Source organism: Pteropus medius, unplaced genomic scaffold (assembly GCF_902729225.1).
Source record: "Pteropus medius unplaced genomic scaffold, Ma_sr-lr_union100, whole genome shotgun sequence".
Taxonomy (NCBI): domain Eukaryota; kingdom Metazoa; phylum Chordata; class Mammalia; order Chiroptera; family Pteropodidae; genus Pteropus; species Pteropus medius.
This window is the reverse complement of record NW_024345601.1, coordinates 10,048,500-10,073,664: the sequence shown is the minus strand read 5'-3', so window position 1 is coordinate 10,073,664 and position 25,165 is coordinate 10,048,500.

Below are 25,165 nucleotides of genomic sequence, written 5' to 3'. Positions count from 1 at the left end.
ATACTTTTTAAAAAACAAATAAATAATATCAATAACAATAACAAAAGAATTTGTTAAGATTGACTCTCTGAGGGGAAAAATTATTTTTGTTAACTCTTCTCTGTGCAAAAATCTGTTAATTTTTTTTTTTTTGATGAATGAAATTGTTTAGGTTTCCACCAATGTGTAATTCTGTGGAAAGAGAAACACCAAGCCATGCCGGTGCACTGGTCTTCATGAAGAATCCAGGGCACCTTTCTTGTCTTCTCTTTACAAGCTCAGGGTCAGAGGACAAGACTCAATCCCTGAACATCAGTTTCTCGACTTAAAAATGAACACAAAGTACCTGTCTTATTTATCTCTAAATGGGATAAAGTTGGAATCAAATAATGAAACAGGTACTGCTTGGAGAGCAGAAATATTTTATTTAATTTTATTGGGATAAAACAAGTCACATGAGGGGGAAGGGGATTTTTCCATGCTTTACTGATAACTGAGTGCATAAAAAGTATTCTTAATTTGATGGCTATTAATACAAACAACTCTGGATAGCCCAGTCTAATAAAAATTGGGCAAATATTTAATCAATATATTGTGGTTTTACTAATGGGACTACACATCTTTTAGCCTAGGGCTCAATGTACTTGTGCTCAGCATAATTCTGAGAGCTGGCCTGCTGTCCTAGGAGGATGATGATCAGTTTTTTCTAGACCTATTTGTCTAACATGAAATCCACCTATTTGACAATAAAACAATATTAATCACTGGAAACTGTTTTCCAAGACTGTGATACTTAATTTGCTACTTAAGAAATCAGCCTTTTTCATTACACTATACATCTCAACCAATTGGTTCCACAAAGCAATGTTTTGTTTTTCAATATTGGTTTATTTCAGGTGAAGGAAATCAGTCTACATAACTCTAGAGGACATTCTTATTATTTTTTCCTCTTAATTTTAGGGGAAGTTTTCAAATTAATGTAGTCTATTGTTTTATTATACCTGATTATTCATCCCCTCTTGTAAGAGAATTATAAATGTCTCCTTGTTGCCACGTACATTGCAGTGATTTTTCACAGAGGAGTGACTTTTATAGCTCAACGACACCACTCTGCCTCTGTGACTTGCTTTCACCAATGGAATGTGAACAAAGTAACACATGCCACACATGAGGTTTAAAGAGATATATTTGACTCAACCATCTTTATGATTCAACCCTGCTATGAAAAAGCATGTCCCAAAGAAAGTCTGCTTCTTCTTCATGGATTCTGGTATGAAGAATGTGTGTAGAACACTCATTAGACAATGTGCAGCTGCCATAGCCCAAATGTAAGGAAAATAAGAAATAAATCTTTATAAACCTTCACAGCTATATGTTACTGGGTTTCAGAAGCTGTTGGCCATTGTGGCATAATATAGAAAATACTGGCTTACACCTTCAGCAAGAATTTTGATCATAGTGAGAAAAAATTATCTCAGGAACTTCAGATAGTGAAGACCTTTCCAAAGCCAGATTTCTTTTTCTTTTTTTTTATTACAAACATACAGAAATTTCCACCTAGTGGAACTTTCTCCTCTAAAAAAATAAAATTTATGGCACATAAACCGATATTTTATTTTTATATATACCTAGTCTGTGTCATATACTGTACCTACCAGGTCCTTATAATTGTCTTCCAAGTCTTCAAAATAATAGTTTAATGGAGATCTATGTTACAGAGAAAGAAATTGGGGCTCAGAGGTTGACATGACAGAGGCCACAAAGACACAGTCAGGATTTCAACCCAGGCTGCAGCCTGTTCATGCACACATTTCTTTTTTTATTGCTTCTGTTGCTTAATTATCCTTCAAATTATGTGACACTTTGAAAAAGCAGAGAGAATAAGATAGAGACATGTGTGACTCAACAGAGATGAGATAGTTACTCAACTGAAGCCCTCACATGCCTTTTCCAGAGCTCCACTTGAGGAATAAATTGATCTTTAACAGCTTTTCTCAATGACAGCATCCTGGTGTATATTACCCTTTCTCCATTTTCCTTAGACATTGCAGCATTTCCATGTTCCAATTTAATAACGCAGATTTCAAGGACATGACTTGCCTTAAGACCAAAATTTTAGCAGAATAGAATTTCCTTTTTTTTTTTAGCATTTCTGTTACTTCTTAATAACAAGAGATTCATTTTTTTTAAGATAAATTTTAAAATGTACAAAAGCTTTAAAAATAAAATGAAAATCATGTCGATGCATTTCTATGAGTATAAATTGTATTTCTATTAAAAATAATACTATGGGATTGGTCTAAATTTTTTAATTAATAGATTCCTTCATTGGGATCATTTATTCAATACTTATATAGCTGCTGTGTGCTAAACTGAGCATTTGGATATAGTGAATTGAACAGACAAGTGTCTACGTTCACATCACTTGCATTCCAAATGGAAGATAGGTAATGAATTTATTGAAAAAGGTAATCAAAACTGTTAAATATTGGGATATGTCCTGTAAAGGAAATCATCAAGGCGAAGAAGATGGAGATGCCTACTTTGGATCAAGTGGTCAGTTGGAGAAGTAATAATTAAGTGAAGCTGAGTCATAGAGAAGAATAAGGAAAAGGCATGTAGCCAGAAAAGGATAATGTATGCAACATGAACGGAAAGGAAACCAGTTGGGCTGAAGTGTAATGAACAAAGATGAGAGCAGTCAGAAGTGGAGAAGAGGTGGAGGTAAAAGGATAAAGGAAAGACACTAGCATGATTTTATGATGAACGCTTTAGCAAGTTCACTTCAGATGCTATACAAAAAATACACAGAGAAGGTAGGAGCAGAAACTTCTACTTTACCTATGCATATTATCAATATGATCAGTTTCTATATATCTCAGAAGCAATGACAATAACTCAGTTTGCAAAGACTTAGCTAATAGAAAGGACAGAAAAGGAGCGATTTAAATTAGGAAGTTATTACAGGAATCCATTTAATAGATGAGAGTAGTTTGGACCAGATGGAAAGAATTATGCCGATTTGAGATATGTTTTGGAAGTACAATGCATAAAATTTAGTGATGGATTGGATGTAAAGTATAATAAAAGCACATTCAGAATATTTAGCAATCTTCTAGCTGTAACAACTATGTGAAAGATATGAATGTATTTTGCCCAGATGGGGAGAACCTGAGCAAAAAAAAAGCAATGGGAGAAGAGAATCACAACTTTCATTTTAGACAATGAAAGTATTTGAAGGACAAACAAGTAAAGATATTATAATCAGTTGTGGGATCCAAAAGGTAAATATTTGCTTGAGACATAATTGAAGAACTGATCATTTAGACCAGGGGTTAACAGTCAACTATATGTGGGCCAAATCCAGCTACTGTCTGTTTTTGTACAGCCCCAAAAGCTATTTATTTCCTTATGTTTAAATTGTTGGGAAAAATTCGAAACAAGAAAAATATTTTATGACACATGAAATTATATAAAACTCAAACTTTACTGTCCATAAATAAATCTTTATTGGAACTCAGCCACGTTCATTCATTTATGTATTATCTATGGCTACTTTCATGCTATAATGGCAAAGTTGAATAGTTGTGACAGAGACCATATGGCCTGTAAAGCCAAAAACATTTACTATCTGGCTATTTACAGAAAACATTTGTCCACTGCTAATTTAGATGATATTAACCTTATGGAACTGGATGGTAGAAATCCTATAAAGTTTTGCTTTTCCTTTGCATCTAGCTAGCTACCCAGATGTCCCAGAAGAATGTGGGAACTTGGAGAGAAGACCATCCATTCACTTGCCTTCTGCGAGTTCTACTTGTGGCTCTCTAAGGAAGGAATAACATGAGAAGAGAATGATGAATTAGAAGAGCCAGACACGGTTCCTGCATTGCAAGCTCCAAATTAACTGTACAGTGAACAGATTTGCAAAGGAAAAAAAAACATGGGAAAGGGCCTTCTGTTTATTTTTTCTCCTTATTAATTTACCACAACCACCATCAAGTGTCCCAGTTTCTGTCTGGGAAGAGAGTCTGGCAGGGTCAGTGATCAAAAAACAGCTGGAAAACCCCAAGAAATTATGGAACCCTCATAAAAGAATCAAAAGACGATGTTTTTTAAACCACTTGAAAAACTGAAGAGTCCATTCCGGACATGTTATTGTGTTTTTCGTGACGTGTTAACAACTGTAATAAAGGACATCACCAGCTGTGGACTGGGGTGGAATGTGTTCAGTGAAATTCCAGGCTCCTCAATGACAGGATTCTCAGGATCTTTTAGGGGCGCCCATGCTTTAACATGAAAATAACTGCCATGGTGTACCTTAACTAAGATCCCAGGCAAGTATTTCTGTAATAGAATTTCAAATGAATATTTACAATAGAGTATAAAACATATTGCTTATTAAATATATTTATATTTATCTTCTATTTGATCTACACAAACTGTCAGTATTGGTTGCGTAATTTTTGCATATGTCAGAAGCAGTGATAACTTTTTTGAAAAGAAGAGAGAAAAAGAGGTTTCAGTTTTTAACCTCAAGCTTGCAACTTGAGACTTACGAAAAGCAAGAAATCACTTTTAAAAGTCTCTTTATTTTAATTTACCCACCGGGCACTTGAGCATAGGTGGTATTTTATTAGTGTTTTGAAATATTGACTGTGACGCAGGGAAGGCTAGAAGATGCCACATCCATTCATATTTTTTTCTAGAATTCTTACTGCTTCTAATTGTGGTGAACCAACCTCATTCTACGAGTCATGCCTGCTTACAATGACTTGTCAGCTTTTCCATTTGCTGGTCAATTACGCTAAGTGTATCCATCTATTTACTTACCTCCAATACTGCCAAAAGCTACAGTGAGGAAAAACATTATCCAAGCCATTATATGTTGAACTATTATTATGAAAAACTTGGCATTTATATATAAAGAGTTCCAGGTGTAGAACCATATATTACAGGCATATATTAAAGTTTCTGGAATCTCCCAAAAAATTTTATCATTAAATAGGCTCATAAAATTATTTTGTCACAATATGTATGACAATGTAATATGATCTGCTTATTTGGGTGTATATGCACAAATGCACATGCATGTGTGCACACTCACATACATGCATATGTGTACACACGCACATACACACATATCAGCCATTCTGAAATTTGTTAAGGCAGTGACTACTCATTTATTCAGTAAATGAAAGAAAGGAATACAGACACACTCACGCATATATATGGTAGTTTTGATCTTGACCAATTCAACCTTGCAATGATCATGACCCCGTCTCATTTTATTTAGAGAGTGTTGTTAGCAGAATATCTTGTATATACTAAATACCCAATAAATAGCTGCTGAATGTAAAATAAAGTCGATGCTGCCATTTTCTTTTTTAATCTGTAAAGGTATGACACAATATTCAATAAATACTAGGTTGTCTTCAGATTAAAATAATGGCATTTTAGAGTTTACAGAATGTTCTCATATCTAGCTTTTCACTTAATCCTCAGTACAGACCCCCAAATTAAATATTCTTATTCACATTTTAAGATGAGAAAATCAAGCACAGAGAAGTTAAATGACTTACTCAGGGTCATCAAAAAATAAGTCATCATGTTGAGAATCATACCAAATCTTGATCTCTTCACACCATCAATTTTCTGTGTAGCACTAGTAAGTCAAAAGCCTGTTTTTCTGGCATTTACGAGTGGGCGTGCTGAGATGTACTCTTGAATGTTGAGCCTCAGTTATTTAATGGACGATTTGTATTGTCACCATGTTAGATCAGCATTTATGGCACCTACACCTACAAAATCACCTCCTTTAATCTTTGTAAGCACAAAGGCTGAGAATTTTCCTTGTGAAAATTCACTAAAATGAGAACTGTTTCATACATTGAGCCCCATATGATCTCAGACTTAGATTCTTGGCTTTGCTGCCTACTTTAGTCTTTTTGATACCAGACTCAAAGAACTTCCCCAGTCTCAAACTAAATCAAGTTAGACCTTTATCCTTCACATCTTGTATAGAGTTTGTCTGAAAGTCCAGCTTATTTAATGGAAAGCTTCAGTAAATGATTGTCTTTTCACACTGCCAGTCACTTATCTTCCTTTCTTTCCTTTCTCTTTCTTTCTTCCTTTCTTTCTTTCTCTTTCTTTCTTTCTCTTTCTTTCTTTTCTCTTTCTTTCTTTCTCTTTCTTTCTTTTCTTTCTTTCTCTCTTTTCTTTTCTTTCTTTCTTTCAACTCTCTTTCTCTCTTTTCTTTCTTTCTTTTCTTTCTTTCCTTCTTTCTTCTCTCTCTCTCTCTTTCTTTCATCTTTCTTTCTCTCTCTCTCTCTCTCTCTCTCTCTCTCTCTCTCTCTCTCTCTTTTTCTCTTCCTTCCTTCCTTCCTTCCTTTTTCTCATTAGCTCCTTTAAAAAATCTACTTTGATTAATAATAGAGGATTATTTTTCCCTCTTGGTTTTGGTGTTTTATTTTGTTTTTTGGTATTGAGTTTCTGTCAGTTCTGTAAAGATTTAGACTAAAACACATACATGTACAAAAGCATAACCCACAATCTCAAAGTTACAATCAGTAGAAACACTTTTGAAAAGGAAAAAAGTAGAGAAGACCTTTGATAAGTGAAAAATACATGTTTTGAGAGGTTTAGGGTTGGCCTAAAGCACTTTCTATCACTTTGGTTTTGACCCATGCCAAATCACCTGACTTGGCTCCATCTCGGTTTCTTTACCCTAGATTATAGGCATAATGATGACAGTTCCTTTGAGTGGCTTTGAAGGTCTTGAGAGGATGGATATAAGCACAGTTTAAACTCTGGAGCACTTCTATAATTGTCAGATGACATTTATCACCGAAACATAAAGATAGATCATTATACGTCATCAAAGAGAAAAGCAAATGTCCAGGTTCATCTCTGCTCCACTGTTGCTGGGAAAAAAAGCCTTTTTGTCCCTTTAAGAGCTCTCAGACACATCTCCAATCACATTCTAAAAGCCTTCCTGGTTGTGTAGCTTAGGTGCATCCGGTAGCACAGCCGTGTTCTGATCTTCCTGGCAGATGTCATAATTTACTGTCACCCTCATACAGGAATGCGGCGCAAGGGGCCCTACTCTGGTTCTGTGATCCATTGCTTGACAAGTCCCAGGTGTCAACCTTAGGCGGGCCCAGAGGAGGTGGAACGCCATTTACTTGATAGTGCCTTGATAAAGTGGGCAATTAGATCCACTTGGAAAATCCTGGCTTGAAACTGGCTGGCATTTAAGAAACATTACAGCCAAGTCAGGCTTCATAAAAGTTAATGGGGAAAAATTCAATTCTTTCAAGATCTACCTTGGTCTCTAAGAAAGTCACAAACATGGGACTCTATAGTTGTACCTCTTTTTGGATTACCCCCACCTTTTCTCTTTATTTCCCCGTTAGGGTAACATATTCTCATTGGAGATGGGAATAAGGGGGAGAGAATTAAGAGTTAAGGTTTCAAGTTTTTGATCTCAGATGTTTAGGCCTCAATTCCCCTCCTGCCCTTCACTCCCCTCCCTCTGACATATACACACAATCACAGTGCTAGGATTTAATTTGGCACATTAGCTTACATTTTCTCTCACTGGAGTTTCTTGAGTTTGGTGCCAGCTCAAGAGTGTGATTTGTTTGACATTTGACGGCCCCCTCTTCATTTCCGCCTAACTGGATAGCTTCAGCTTGTCAATGATTAATGAGTCTGGAAAGTGAGCGACAGTTATCTTAAGGGCTCTCAAAAGTTTATTTCAAGAGACTAGCCAAAATCTCCCGCTGCATTAACTGCAGTTAGATTTCCTGTTGATAACAGCCCATGGAAAATAACCACTCACCCCCCCAAGCTGCCATGAGCAAAGCTCTGCTTATCAGCCAACACTGTGTATGTTCTCTCTGCTGCCCTGTGCATTTGCCATTTCCCTTCAGGCTGATAAACATTTTACCTGTGAGAAGTAGGAAGTACATTGTGAGTCTGGTCCAACACAGGGCCTCATTTGTACGTGGAGGCTTTCTGAGATTGAAAAGTCAGGACTGATCTGGAAAATATGCTTACAGACAGTGGAACAGGAAAACAATTTCCTCCCCAAGGCTAGTTCCTTCTCCTCTGTTGAATGGAAGAGGTAGGAGGAAGGGACAGAGTGTTCTCTGTGTGATTGGAATTCCCCTCTAGACTCATAGGGGATGAGCAAGCCTTTGGGATTTTTTTAGATTTTATTTTGCACCTAGAATAATACACTTTCAGAGAGCAGATGGAGGTGCCCACAGGAGGTTTTTCCTCTCTCTAAATAATGATGAACTCTGTGCCGAACCGAGGGCTACTATGGGGTGCTGGTGGCTGGATGGTAGGGACTATTTGGGTTTTGACCTGATTATAAGGAGGCCAGAGGGATATACAGGGGCTACTGGATGTGCTCTGGTGCCAGCCACTTCATTTGGGAGAGAGAATGATTGGGTATGCCTTTAAAATTTTGAGAGCACATCTGGAATTCTGGGCCAACACAGTCACAGTCTCTTTAATGAATTGATAGACTTCTTTTAGTTGGGGGAGGAAGCCAAATAGGAAAGCAAATGATTTTAGAACCCAGCAGAGTTTTGAAGACTGATGTAGAGAGATGATGGAGTGCTCTTCACCATATGTATCTCCTGTGATGGTGCCAAAATAGACCAAGTTACTATATATATATAATGGCACACAGATAGGTGCATATGAGCATGTGGAAACAGAATTCCAAAAATCCAGGTCCCATGGAGAGCAGTCTAATCTTCCAAGAGAGGCACTGTAGAGACTTGGAGATTCTCCCGCTCTTTACCACAAGACTTCCATGGTTGCTGTGGTAGATTGCAAGTATAACCCAATTTTTTACTCCTTCCTCTATCCACATTGTCTGAATTCTCTCCCATCAAGAGAAAAAGTCTATTTTCTATTCTCTGTGACTTGCCTGGAAAAATAGTGGAGGTTATACTGTGCTGGTTCTGTCTAAACTCTGAGTTATCTTGTGTGTTTTCACTTGCTCAATGTTCCTCTGTCACAGCTATGACAACATGCCTTGAATAGCCTGCTGGAGGTCAAGACATGAGAGACAGAACCATGTCATCCCAGTTGCCCTAGCAGAAGCCATCCTAAATCAGCCAACACCTAACTGACCTCCAGAAGTGTGAATGTGTCAATCTGAACTCAGCCTTAAGAAATTTCATTGTTTTGAAGTTGTGTTCGGGGTGTTTTGTTATGCAGCATGATTATAACAATAAATAGCTGATGCAGCTGCCTTCTGCTACTAAGTAGAATGTTTAATGTTCTGTTTCTAGGTATCAGTTCTTTGGTCCCACATTCAAAACGTTGTTAGTGAGCCAGTGTGATAGCTTCTTTTACCTTATCTAATTTTTTATTCCCCCCTTTTGCTTTATCTTCATTCGTTCTTTCCCCACACCTATCCACTTCCCATCAGAACTTTTTGTTTTATTTTTCTATTTTAAATCAACACCTTAGTATTTGTAGGGAAATTTTCTCAGTTCTTCACTAGTGTCTTCTCCATTTGGGGTTCTTTCTAATATTCAAGAGGAAAAAAACAAAAACAAAAAATAAACAAATCTGTGACTTATCAGGTGGTATATGGTGCTATGGAGAAAAACTAAGCTGTAGAAGCCAATTATTGAGTGTTAGGGGAGAAAGGGCTGGGTAGGAGAGGAACATTGCTGCTTCATAAGGATATTGAGGCAAGACTTCCCTGAGCAGGAAACATTTGAACAATATTGAGGGAATTTAATTTTTCTAGACCATACTGAAGTGGGAAGAGGGACACAAAGGCATCACTTTTCCAGTTACCCACTTCAGAGTCTGGATATGGAGCCTTAAGAAAAACCACCATGGCTTACCCAATAAAGTACATTCATCTATGGTCACCATGGTATGGAGACAGTACTTCAGGACCTGCAACCAACCCTTTATGAGCTTAATCCTTCAAATTTCAAACCTATAACAAAACACCTGTTGGGCCTATAGTCTGGAGAGCTAGATTCTCACGTCTGTTTTGTCATAGGAAATCATGTGACCTTGGCAAAGTTGTTTATTTTCTCTGGGCTAGATTTTTCTTATTTATCAAGAGAGAGGTTGAATTAGATTCACTCTAAGGAAATTACTACCAAGTCTGACTTCTATAGTTTTATGAGATTGTGTGGTTGGTGTTGCATTGGGTTTTGTAGGAGAAAGAAAAGCAGAACTAATAATGATAAATAATATCACTCTCCCTACAGGCACTTTATAATGTTTTTGAGTTTTTCATAAAGATGAAAGAAGGAAAATGAAATGAATATGCAATATGGTTAAAAACAATGCATACTACCGGAATTTGAGCAATACCTTTTTCCCTCCCATTAAGTCTTCCTATCCTACACCCAAATCCAGAAATTGGTAGTCTGCTGGCAAGAAAGAATGAAGCCAGGAATGAGAAAGAATGCCTAAGCCAGAAAGAGGCCAGCTTCTAGAGGAAGTACTGGTAGCCAAAGCCAGCCTTCTTGGGCCTGGCACAGCATACTGTCTCAATTCTTGACGTCAGTGCTGTCAAGGTTAGAACATGCTGAAGTGCTGGAACTGCACTAAAAAACGTCATATGCAAGACAGGAAGGGAGAGGAAATTGGGCTGCAGCAGCCAGGGAGGGGCATCAGGTCTTCCTGCTTGGCTATTTTCACAGCACGGGGAGGATGAGGGAATGAGGATATATAATTTTCCGAAGAAAAATTGTTAAAAGAAAAGAGATAAAATGTCACCATCACGTACACACAGAAATGCAGACACACACACATACAGAATAGAATATTGACTGCAAGGATGAAATGATTCTCATCTTATTGACAAAGAGGGCTGGTTTTCTCCAACTGTTAATTGCTCACTGTCTTTTCACTTTTTCTTTTTAATTATCTTGAAAATATTTGTAAATTGTTAACCGCTTTTGACAATTTCATATAGTGCAGTAGTTACAAATAAGTTTTCTGGAGTAGGACATTTTTGAGACAAAACTTCAGGTTCTACCACTTTCTAACTTTGGTCTGGGTTATTTAAATAAGACAAATACTTAAATAAGACAAAATAGAAAATAAATACAATCAAATACAGATATTGAATAAACAGAGGAGTAATAGATGGATTCTTTTTCAGAATGTATACAAGAAAACACAATTAATTGAAAATAATTTTTAAAGAAGAAAAAAGAACCCCCACCTAAATTTGATTTAGACAATACTTCAGATGTTATTTAGTTCAATCTTTTGCTTATTATAGGAATTGTTTTTATAATCTCTCTGAGAGCTTATCAGTCAGTGAGTGATTATGTTATGTGCTTCATAGTTAATCCACTCATGAAGCAATCTATTCCACTTCTGAACAATTATAAAAGAAAAAATGGATAAAAAGCTACCTGCAAAAATATTTATGGCAAAAAAGACAAAGGATTACTACTGTTAATTTATAAAGAGCTTAATAGTAGTACTTCTATTTATTATAATAGCAGATTAGGTTATTTATATCAATCCTTTTGCTGAAAACAATAAAATTATGAATAAAATATTTTTAAAATTTTTATAAAATTTCAAAGAATTAATAAAATATTAAAAATTCACCAGGTCAAAATTGTAGGGAAAAATGCAAACTGAGAGACAGGCAAGAAACAAAGTTTGATTTTTGTCCTGAATGTAATTGCCAAAACTGACAATTGTAAACTTTGGTTTTGAGAATTTTAACCTTGTAAGAAAAGAAAGAACAGAAATCAAACTCAGAGCCTTCTTAGACTGTGGAATCATCAGTTTTAGTTGGGAATCCAAGGAGTGTAGCATCAGAAAAAGGTAAAGCAAAAATAAGATGGCTCTTGCAGTTAAGTTAGTTGAAGTATTATGAAACTTGATAAAAACAATAAGCAGATGGAAGAAGACATGAAAATCCTTACTAGAGAAAGATGCCATTTTCATAGACCTCAAATACTTTTGCAAAAATAATTTCCAAGTAAAATAAGAAACACAAAGTCAGAGATTTCTAAGAACCCAGAGAAACAAGGAATTGAGAGCAAGAACCAACAGAAAATTAAAATAAAAATAATAAAGAAAAAGAGAGACAAAGAAAAAGAAATAATTCCAAAATGTCAGTTATTGAAGTTATTAGATACAGATTATAAAATAATTATAATTATGTTTGCTAGGTTTAAAGAAATAAAAGCCAAGTTTGAAAATATGCAAGAAATAGAAAATTTTAAGGCATGATCTAGCATATTTTTAAAGTAACATTTATAGAATTGAAAAGATATAATAAAAGTTTAAAGTATGAGTTTAAATGCAGATTAGCTATAATCTAAGAGATAATTACAGGATTTTTCAGAGCTGATGAAAGTCAAATTTAGAGATTTGGAAAATCTCTAGCAAGGTACATAAAAAGGCATTTAAGTCTAATCATGCCATAGTGAAATTTCAGAACTTCAAAAGAAAAAAAGAAAGAACGAAAAATTTTGAAAACATACAATAGAAAAAAAGATTATCTTTAAGGAACAAGCTGACAGCTGACTTCACAAGCACAATGGAAGTCAATAACAATGGAATAATGTCTTTAATGTGCTAAAGAAGGGAACTGTTAAAATGAAAATCTATACCCAGTAAAACATACCTTCTACATGAAGAAATTAAAATTGTTTTTAAACAAAACAGAACATTTGCCACCAGCAAACCCACACTAAAGGAAATACTAAAGAATGATCTTGAGGTAGAAGCAAGCTGAACCCAGAGAGAAGATCCAAAGTGCACAAGGAATGAAGAGCAGAGAACATAGTGAACATGTGGGTAAATCTGACAAAATACACAAAATACCAATAATCAGACATAACAATAAAGTATTAGAGATTAAAATAGATTAAAATACATACAAAATAACATTGACTGATAAACTTGGAATGGGATCAAGGACGTTTTGATGTTTTAAGGACCGTTATTTTTTAGGAGGTTTTAGAAGTATTGATTAATTTTATGCTGTGATGAATAGTAATGTTTTTATTTCTAGAGTATCATTACCAAATTAATATAAGAAAATTTTAGAATAAACAATGAAAATTTACAAACATAGAAGGAAATGAAGCAGAATAGGTAGGAAAAATAAAATACCAGATGGTATATTTTAAACGTGAGTATATTAGTAATTATTTAATGTAAATTGAAGAGTTAAAAGTAAAAATATTAGTTTGGATTAAGAAAAATGCCAATGAAATCTGGTGCATAGCATAATTCCTGGATGAGGGGCATTCACATCATAGTTTATGAAGATGGTGTCCCCTAAAGTTGTACAGTGTATATCCTATGTGGTCCTAAATATATAAAAGATGAAAATAAAAGGATGAAAAAATGCATATTATATGAGTATGAATCAAAGAATAGTTGGAATAGATATGTTAATATCAAACAATTCTGTAATACTTTATAAGTTCTTGATTCATATTCCTTTATCAATTGATTTTTTAAAGAAAATTCTAAGTGAAATGAGTTGTTAATAATGTGCCCTTAAGTCAAGATATATGAAAAGTCCTTGACATATGGCAATTACTCAATGAACATGAACTAATACAGCTAAATAACTTTAAACAAAATTCTGACATGTACTAAAATTTCTGTCTAAAGATATAGAAGAAGAGATTTGAATCCCTCAATCTACTATGAAAGAATTAGATACAAAATATTGAAATTACAGATATGGTATTTGTTGTCTATAGAATTGGAATATTTTAAAGACAAGAGAAATATTCTTTGACTCATTTGATATTTATCCATTGCAGTGTTTTTTTTATGTCCTTGCGTCAGTTTACCGAGGTCAGCTCCAAGGATGTAAGTTTTATATGCATTGTGCCTTATACACAAATATCATTCAAAGAAAGGCATCATGTTGTATGTAGAATTGTCTGACATATTTAATAAAGAAAATCAACATGAATCATGGGCTTCAATCTAGAAAAATATCAGAATCTGGGGAATGGAGTTTAGGCAGTTATATTTTTCATAAGTTCTTTCCATCACTTTTATGTGCAGCTCAGAGTTGAGAACTATTGATGCAGATAATTATGAAAACCTCAAGTTCCTAGAGAAGAGACCGACCTTGGTATTGATGAATTGAGGTTTGAATACCCTTAGGAAACAGGCAGTTATTTGGGGAGCTTTAGCCTTGTGCATAAGTTCCCTTGATCATATGAGAGGAAAACACAGGGCTATTAGAGAAAAAAGGCAAGATCAGATTAGGATAAACTGACAAGGCTCAACATCCCAGTAAATCAGGCCAGTGTTCAGAGAGAAAATGAGAAGAAATCCAACTCAGTTCCAAGTTCCACAGGATTTGGGGCTGATACTTCTGGTGTACTTTATTTACTATTTCTATATTGACCATTGTTTTTTAAACCACAGTGTTTTTGAAATTGCAATGCATTTTGTAATCAATGAGCACACTTAATGAACTGTTCTTTTTTGTTATAACTAAACTGATGGTCTGTCTTAAAATTTCTGACATCTTAGATTCAAGGAAACGTGGTGTTTCCAGGGTTCTCCAGACTAGTTCAGGAACTGGGCCTGTGGGTGAGACCCGGCACTAGAGTTATCTGTAAGGATTTAGGGTCACTGGAAGGAAAAAGATACCAGAACTGACATGACAGATCATGATACAATCAAGATATTGAAAACTGCTTCTAGTTTTCAAAAGCTTGTGCTTTATAATGAGAGACAGTCTAAGGACATGTCGTTTTCTGAGAAGATTGCCCAGGAAATATGAAGTGGTTGGTTCCTAAGATCACTTTTCCAACTGCTCACGCCCTCTGTTGGCGGTAGGCAGAACTGATAAGACTCTGCCCTAGCATAGTTTTGTTTCTATCTTTCAAAGTCTGTGAGTGGCAAGGTGGAAAGTTGTGGAGTTTCACTGCCAAGTTCTGCGGAACACACTATATGCTCTAAAAATTTAGAGGATAAAAACAAAAGAACTAGGGAGGGACTAATGAGTTGGAGTTGGGGCTTAAAGGAATTCCAATAGGTAAAAGGAGGGCTATTTTTCAAGGGCTAATAAACGTGACACTCCTGAGGGGTAAAAGAGCAAGGTGCATTCCTGGCCAAGTGCCTTGTCTGGAACATTTCCTGATTCGGCCCTGGAAGTCCTTATTTGGTTAATATGGGTTAATTTGCAGAGACAAGAATCTACTTGCAAATGGTTGAAGTGTAACCATATGCTTCCCCCTGCTTTTCCCTCCTGACACAGAATTGGAGCCTAAACCTCTGTGAGAATTTTCATGCCAGTGTATCTTACCCATAGTGGCCCATTTCTCATCTTGCAAATTTAGTGTCAGAAAAGAACTCCCACTGGATTTCTGAGCAGTTCTGGCACAAACAGACCCCTGAGGGCACAGAACAGACTGAGCAGAGAGAGAACTGTGTATATCCCCCAGTACTTGACAGGGTGGGAGGAGGCTCTGGTGCAATGCTCCTCGGGGGAAGAATCCCACACACTTAGCATAATTTCCAGGCATGTGGAGTAATGGGGCAAAATTAAATTGGACTCTCCTATCTTAAATCTAATTAATCTTCCTCTGCCATGCACTCACTCCATTGAAATATGGCATTAAAATTCTAGCACTTTAATTTGCACTTTCCAGCAGTTTTCCATAGCAGCAGTAATCTGATCTACTAGTTCATGAAATCCTAATATGGAATGACTTAGAAAAGCGAAAGGGTTGGTTCTCAGAAAGTGAGTAATGAGACACCAGCTTGAGAGTTTTAGATCTCAACAGTAGAGAAGCAGTGTCCCAGAGATAGAATTATTATTATTATTATTATTATTTGGTTTATTGTACTGAGACAAAGAAGTCATACACTGTTAGTTGTTATGAAATTACACGCTCTGTGAACACACTTAAATATTCTTTGGGAATGACCCGTAGAAAACAGCATTACTTAAACCAGTCTATAACTGTCAGCAATTCATATTTAATTCTGAATTTGTTCTGGCTTCTGTTTTTCACACATTTAGGTGTCAGATATGCTGTTGATTTAGGAAAAAAATGTTAGCTTCAAAATCAAAATCAATCCCACCACTGATTCTAATATACCATACAACTTCAGGATAAAAGTACATGGGATTGAGTTAGTTGAATTAGGATATATTTTAATACTATTTTAAAACTAAGTCCCTATTAGAATCTCCTCTCCTTCAAATGAGAAAATCTCAGACAAAATTGCTCTTGTATTACTTGTTTTGTCCATGCCAAAACTACAAAAGGATAAATTGTATTCTGGCAACAGTTATCCTGAGAGAGAGAAATTGCAAAATAATCTAGCATGTTGAAACATAAAAATATACCACAAATATTTATGTATTATAGGTTGTTTATATGTGTATATATATGTATATATTATAATAATAGCATAATAGCAGGATTCCTACGTATTATAAAACTTAGATTTATCACCAGCTCTAATTTTGTGACATTCGCAAGAAAATATAGACTAGAATGATCTTCCCCTTTAACTTTAGATTGCATGAGTTTATAATTTATATATATTCTATCTGATTGACTTAAGAAAATGGAACACTTGATCAGGTTGTGTGTATGCTTTTTTTTTTCTCCTGAAGGCCATGTATATGAGTGTATGCCAGGGTAAGCTTCTAAAAGATTTTGTACATAAATAATTGTGACAAGACGACCATTGATGTCGGGTATGTTTTGAAAGGACAGGAAATTATTTTATACTTCTTTATATTCCTTGTAGTAGTTATTTCATTGCTTCAATTATTAAATATCTACAAACTGATTGATTAAAGGAAGGAAGGAATGAGTGAATGAAAAAACATGTTCATATCAAACAACATGTATAAATTTAAAACAGGGATCAGTCAGAGAAATATTTTCGGCTCTGCAGTTCATGTGATCTCTGTTTCAACCACTCAATTCTGCCACTTTAGAGCAAAACCAGCTGTATCACTGTGGCTGCGTTCAAATAAAACTTTATTTACAAAAATAAAGATGTGGGCAGAATTTAGCCAAGGAGCCACAATTTGCCAATTGCTGATCCAAAGCATCAAAGACAATTCTTTATTCTAAAAAATAACTTATTAACTTACAAGTATTTTGATGCTTGCAAGACCTGATTAGATAAGTACAGTTTCTTATCTACTTATCTAAACTGTTCTCTGGTAACTCATCAATACATAGATGGCATATAGTACCAACCAGATTTTTGTACTTTCTCTCTTCCCTGTCACTAAATTCCTACTGGCCTCACTACATTTTATGTGCTGTTCCTATTTCCATGCTAAACAAGGGAAAGGGGATAGATGGCATAAGAAGACATTGAAAGCAATTGCAGGCGGCTCAAATAGTCTACCCGTTAGTCACTTCAGATTTCCAGTGGAGTGAATGCAGCATTCATTAATGCCCAGAGACGGCCCAGGCAAAGTCCAGACAGCCTGCTGGCAGAAAGAAAGCTAAAGGCAAAGGAAGGCCTGTGTCGATTGTCGTCTGTAGTTATGAGCTTGAGAAATAGTAACTATGAATCAGCCTGTCTGAGGCTCAGCTGCCTTTATTTGCAACAATAAGGAAGATAATATTTTAAAAAGCTTTTAAGAATAAAATGAGTCTTAACCACTAGAGAGAAGAATCACAGTCTGCAGCTACATTGCCTAGGGGGCCTAATGATGATTCACTATGAAATTAGACCAATTAAGCAGCCTCCTTCAATTCTGTAGTCTTGAGAGAGTTAGATAAGATCATTGGTTCACTTCGATTCATGAAATTCTAAAATAAAAGGACTCTCAGAGATCTTCTGGTCATGGTGTTATAGAATGTTAGAAGTGTAAGACATCTCACTGGAGATCTGGTCAACCATTTTATTTACAGATGAGAAAACTGAACCCTGGTGAGGTAAGTGATGTCTGGTGACTCATAGCTAGTGGGTTGTGAAAGTAGAACTTGTACCAGCACTCTTGATTCTGGGTTGATAGATTGATTAGTTCATTCATTAAGACAATTATTATTCATTTAACCAATGTAGTTTATACATTGTTTCCCAAGGTGATTTTATCACAGAATCATTTTTATTTTTCACAAGAATCAGAGAAGACCGGCATTCCCCAGAAAATGCCTCAGAAAATGTTGTCATTATTACTCTACACCTTCAAGCATTTTCAGCTCCACCCACACATCCACTTTACATGTGAGGAAAATGAGATCCAAAGACCTAGGTTGATGGTTCCTGAGTTTGTTCATATTAGAATTACCTAAAGATCTCTAAAAAAAAAAATCTATGCCACATCCAGCCTATGCCCCATCTAGACCAGTAAGTCACAATCTCTGGGGATAAAGTGTAGACACCATATTTTTGGAAGAGTTGATTTCAATGTACAGTCAAGTTTTGAGAACCACTGGGCCCAGTGATCTCTTCTTATGTTATATCTCATGTATAAAGACTTATCATCCATCGTGAGAAAAAAATGATTTGGAAACATCAGAAGAAATGAAATAACATTTCTCAAAAGTAGGCCCTCTCTCTCTCGCTCTCTCTTTTTCTCTCTCTCTTTTTTTTCTCTCTCTCTTTCTTGTTCTCTCTCTCTCTCTCTTTCTCTCTCTCTCACCCCACAGCATAATTCTGAAGAACAAATGAAACAATATAAGTGAAAGTGTTCTAGGAAACCAAAGGAGTTATATAATACAGTATTATTTTCTCTTAGGAGACACTTAAATTTCAATTAGCTATGAAAATATTTTTTATCTATTTACTTGAAAGAATTATTTAAAAATTAGAGAATTAGTAAATTTTCTAAAGCACTTAAGTTTTGAAAGTAGATTTAAAATTAATTAATGCTTCTCCTGATATTTTTGATACTGTAGCTCTATGATGACATTTCGATGGGAGTCTATCTGATGTAGGGTTCTAACTTAGCAGCCCACCTGCTCTGTCTTTCAGAAAGCTTTACCATAGATGATACTCAAAGATGATAGCAGTAATTTGAGTTCCTTCATGTTTGATACAAAGTAATTTATTTGTGCTTGTTTGAAAAATAAAACTTAAAAACCTTTTATAAAAGAAATTGTGTTTATAATATATTTAAAAATATAAAGTTATACTGCAAATGTATTACATCAAAGAAAATGTAGAATATGTCATAACTGACCTTCCTCCTTTAACTTGATGTTTTTGCCTATGCTCCTCACCATATTCCACTGAAATACCATATATAATTTTTTCTTGATTTTTCTTTATCAAATCTCCTACCAGCCTCACTTGGGCATTAGGGCTTTGGTAATAATAAGCTAAGGTAGAAAATTATGATATACCATTAATCGTTTTAATTTGAATAAAATTCCAGATGCGTTTTTCAGGCTGTTTCTGGATTACAGTTTTGGTGTCGTTGAGAATTTTCTCACTTTCTTAAGGTCAAGATGAGCTCTCTGGTCCTTGCTCCTCTAGCTCATGTCAGCTTCCATTTGTCTCCACTCTTTTGGCTCTAGCTCGTTTACTTGAGGCTCATCCTTTCATCCACTGAGATCCTCTGTGCTTCCAGGAGTAGGGCAGAGTAGCAGGCGCCCCATCTCAGAGCTGTTTACCGAAAACCAATTAACTGTCTCAACAGTCAAATACACTCTTGTTTCCAGTGACTTGAAGCTGCAGTTGCATTGAGCACACTATTCTTACTTAGATTTTGTTTAACTGGGGTAACTTTAAGAGATTATGGGGGGAGAGCTAAGCGAATCCCCCTCATAGCCACTCCTCAGTGTATTCTCTCCATTGAAAGTGGGAATTTAAGGCAAAATAGGATCTTCTTCCAAGTACTTATTCTTAGTCATATTCAAAAATCTAGATTTCTGTAAGAAATTGTTTTGTGGGATTTAGGAAAGGAGAGTCAAGAAATGTTTGTTCTGAAAACCAAAGGACTAGGTCAATAAAGGAGGATCTAGAGCTTTCATAAAAAAGAAAATCTCAAAGTATTGAAGATCTCTTTGACTGTTGTAGTGACAGACCTATCAGAATAAACAGACCACAATATTCCATTGCAGTGGAAGAAATACCACTTGAAAATCCTGAGAAAGTGACCACAGGAAGAGCTCTCCCAAGGATAGTCCCTCCAATTAGATAAGAGGGGAGAGAAGATGTGCTGCCCATCAGGAGAAAAGAAAAGGATAATAACATCCACTGCTACCCAACAAGGCCCAATATTTACTTTTCTCATACTTTAGCCAGCATTTACATTTATAAAACTTCCAGTTTCTACATGTGGGCACCCCACGGCATAGAAGTGGCCATTGAGTAATATTATTCTATAACCAATAGGTATTGATCTTAGAAACCATGTGTTCTCAGATGCTTTTGCTTCTAGAGTACCATTTCTAGGCCCATGTTAACAAAAAATAAACAGCCACAATATACTCCTGTGGGTGAGAGTAGAAAAGTACAGGAAGGAGGGAGATCGAAATGCCCACACTGAGAAGAAAAAATAAACCAAAGAATTTTCAAGTGATATTTCTACCACTGCACTGAAGCATCATGGTCTCTTGATTTTTATAGGTCTGCTACTAGGACAATAGAATATATCTTCAATATGTGGGGATTTTCTTTTATGATGGCACTAGCTCTTCCCTTACCGACCCAGTCCTTTGGTTTTCAGAGCAAGCTCTTCTTTCTAAATGCCACAGATGGAAATTGATGGACTACTAAGTGCCAAGCAATAAAATAGATAAATAAAACTCATGAGATTTATTTTCGCAGATGAACAATTCAAACACCCCTGCTCCTTGTTTTAGAAAATAGTGTCAATGTTTTTAAGACAGTTATTTCCTTGCCAGCATTTTGAGCCACTTTCTTTGGTGGTGTAGAAACATGGCTGAATACAAGAGGATATTGGAATCTCTCTTTGTAGCTTTATTACCATAATACTTCCTGAAAATTCTGATTCATCACTCTCTATGAGGCTGGTGGCATGCACACTTGTTTTCTGTTCTTTCTGCGTGTTGTATGTTCAGGCAGGTGTGTGGATAAGAGAGAGAGAATGTGTGTGTGTGTGTGTGTGTGTGTGTGTGTTTTCCTAGCTATTCATCTAAGGGTTTTATTTCCTTTTATCATCTGGAGCAGGAACATCATCTGTTATTAGAGATTCCAGTGAGAGTAGTCTATACTGGGATCAAAAAAGCAGGGATGGTGACCTCAGTTCTCCTTGCAAAAGACACATTCCATGCTGTTTTCTAATACTTCTGGGACATAGAGCCATGACTGCTTTTTATTGAATGCTTTTTCCTGTTGGGTCCAGGTAGGGCAGGGACCCTCGTATGGAATGCATAATAACAACAACTGAAGCCCAAATCACTGTGCTGTGCTTATGTTCAGCTTTTCTTCCACCCACAGTCCCCTTCTTTCTCTCTTTTGCTACAAGGAAACCTATCTAAGCTCCTCTTTTAAAATATCATGGCACCTGAGAACTGACAATACTGGGAATTTTGTCTAACTCCTTTCATGGTGCCTCTCATTTTAGGGAGAATCAGCACCTCTGAGCTTCCAAAAGAGATACAGAAAAACAACTGGCTGAGACTTTAAGGAGGACAGGAGGGTCTAACCCACATCTATCACTATCTGCTTTGATCACAGATCTCTATGCACAAGTTATTTGTCATATATGTCCCTGCATGATATGGGAAACAACCATTAAAAATAATTTGGCTTCTTGCTGGGGTCTATGAATTTAAATGATATGAATGTGTTTGTTCATTTATGCAACAATTAATTGTTGAGGGCCTGGTTGCCAGGCACAGCATACAAGAGTGTCTCTGTCTACAAATTAGCAGGACAACCTCAGTCTAAGAGTCTGGGAAAAAAGTTCAATATTTCAGGAATCACAGAGAGCTGAGTTCACATTTCCCAGCTCAGCCATTTAATTAATGCAGAACCATAAGCAATGGGTTTAACTTCAATAGATCTCAATTTTCTCACTGAGAAAGTAAGGAAGAATAGTGCCTACCTCAGAGGAATAGAGTGAAATGTAAATGACATACTATTATGTAGAGGATCCATAACAATAGGACTCAACAGGAGTTAGTTCATTTTTTCTTAGCATGGTGAGTCCTTTATCCCCTAATTGATAGGAGCCACTTCTAATTCCTTCATCTGACCATATCATATTTTGGTCAATAACAGCCATGCGGAGAGATTCAAGTCTCTTAGAAGCAAAACCCACTGGCTTTCACCTGCCAACAGACATTTCATTGCCTTAAAATGAGCTCTGTACAGCATGAAAAAGAGAAAGGGATGCAGCTTCAGACCAAGGTGAATTTATTGCCCATTGCTCCCTGTAATTTAAAGGGTTAATTTGCTTTCATGTTGCTCCCACTGAGAACCACTGTTATTATGGGATGCAGGTTCCCACAAAAATAAAGAGAGATGCTTTTTTCAAAGCATAAACTTGCGAGACCATAGTTAATTTCCATGAGAGTCAAGAGAGCAAAACTCTGGGCATGTCTTTGAAAATTCTCTTGGGACACTTTATGTCAGAGACGGTGCTTAAAAGACAGGAATCCCATACCTTGAATTCACTTTCCCATGAAAGGCTTCAGGAGTTACTGCAGGAAACAAAAAGCAATTTACCTTTACCCTAACTAAACCTCCCCCTTTCTCCAACCTCCTCTCTCCCACTCCAGTCTACTACCTGAAAAATTCTAGCATTAGGAGGTAATTTGCTATAACTCTTTGCTACTCAAAGTGTGACCCCTAGACTGATATTTGGCCTTACCTACTTTTGTATTTTCACAAGATCCTAGAGATTCTCATGCACCCTGGAGACTGGAGAGAAGGCCTCCAATTGGCACCCATGTGGAGGGGCCACATAAAGCTGCATTTCCTAATCCTGGAAATGCTGATCTAAACCCTGTTTGCCATGGGTGGGCCTTTTATGTCTATTTTCCTGCTGTAAAAGAACATTTAACACAAAGGCACACCATAACACCAAACCTCAGTGTGGAAATTTTAGACTGAGAGAGTTTTAGAGCTGTGCATTGTTTGTCATCAGTCTTCTGTTATATTTAGGCCTCCTGGAAACCTGCCTGTACATGCAATGGCATCTTTGGCTTTATAATGTCATTTCCTAATGGAGATTATATCACTCTTACTTGTGAGTAACACAGACCACTTTCAAAAACCATATTTTACTTTCTTGCAGCAATGGTTTTGTACAAGCCTCTGGATAGAATAGACACTGGTTGGCTGACCTAAGCCATATCAAGAAACCAAAGGGTAAGAAAAATCCACAAAAATTTTAAACATAATCAGGTGTTAAGGATACCTTGGAAAACTCCAAGGTTTTTTTTGTTCGTTTGTTTTACATTTGTTTGTTGTTATTGTTTAAACTAAGACAACAATATGTATTAATAAAATATAGTTGAACATGCAAAATATGCAGCTAATGTTTAAGTATAATTATATCATGAAGTTTAATTATACCATGAAGTCATAGATTTTTCTGACTCATATGTAAACATTATTTACTAACAAATAGATGTTGAGCGTTGGTAATATGCAAATTATGTTACAAGGTCTCTCGAGGAATATGAAATAAAGCCACTAGCTGCCTGTGACTAGAAGGGATGAATGTGTTCATGGCTCATCATCACCCATTATTTAAGGGAGAAAGCCAAAAAAGGGAGGGATGCAAAGTTAAAGAACAAAATTCTAGTTAGAGTACGGGGGAGGACCTCATCACTGAAGTTATCACCTCACAGAGTTATTAACCAGAGACTCGGCCTCCTGTCCATGCAGTCCTGACCTTCCTGAGCCTATGCATTACAAGCCCTATACACACTGTCACCCAGAAAAAGTTGAAGAGGAGAGCCTTCTGGTTGGATTGAGGCAGAACCTTTCCACTCATGAGAAATAAAAGAAGGGATTTGGCGGACATGGGCTGCGAACCCCTGACAGGCACATCCCTTCACACTGTGGTATAATGTGGCCTGGTATGCTTTGAAGACCTCACAGGGCAGTGGTCTTGACATGTCTTTCAGTGGACACTGATTTTTATCACCAATCCATAACAAACTATTTTGCCGACAGAAGGAAAAAGAGGGAGAGGAGCAGGGGAGAGGAGTCGGGTAGCTGATAACAGTCTGCATTTAGAAAGAGTTTATAAAGATCAATCTAAGCATATTTCAGGGACCTCATAGCTACCAGCTAGCTGCTTCAGGATTTTCACGTGTACATAGCAGAAGTAATACATTGTTTTTCTGAATTCCTAGTTATTAAAGGAAACTTGCATAGATGGAAATCAAACTTGTAATTTTTGGTGTTTATGCCACTTTATATATGTGTATATATATATATATGTATATATATATATAATTGTTAAAGCTCACGGAACTGTGCATTTTACCTCATATAGATAACATCTCAAGAAAAATAAATAAATTAATTAAATAACTTAGCTGGGGAGGGGCGATGAGAGGAAGGAATGGGGGTAACACGGAACATGATTGGCCTGTCATAGATAATTGTTAAAAGTGAATAACGGTGAGTACTTGTGGGTCTATTTATCATTTTTTTCTTTTAATAAAAGGCAAGGAAGTGGTTATTTTCCAGTCATAAGACTACCTTACCTTGGAGGGGCACTCTGAGGGACCCAGAGGAGTTGACAGCTGTCTGTTTCTTGACCTGGGAAGTGGCTACATGGGTGTTTGCTTTGGAATAAATCACTGAGCTATACAGCATTACTTTTTGTATGTGTATTACATTTCATAATAAAAGCTTTCAAATTTCTGTACCATAAAAGACATTATAAAATATGTATATTAACAATACATGCATATAAATTAATTAAAGGATTATACATCACAACCATAATTAGGTGCTGTTTTGTGCATAAATTAGACTACAGAAGAAAGAGATGAACAAACATATCCCCTTTCTCCAAGGCTTCAGCCCTGACTATTGTCTCTAAGAGAACAATAGGTGCTTAGCTGTCACCCAGAAGGTAAATTTAAATATTTTGCATCTTGGGATGTTTCATAGCTTAGGTCCCTCTAATCACACAGATTTCATCTCCTTCCTTAGAAATAGGAGCCAACAAGCATTTTCTCACTTGAGTTTAAAGAAGTCTGGTGTGCCTCAAGGCCTCGCTTTCTCAGTGCTAAAATCTAAAACTGCCAACCTGTCT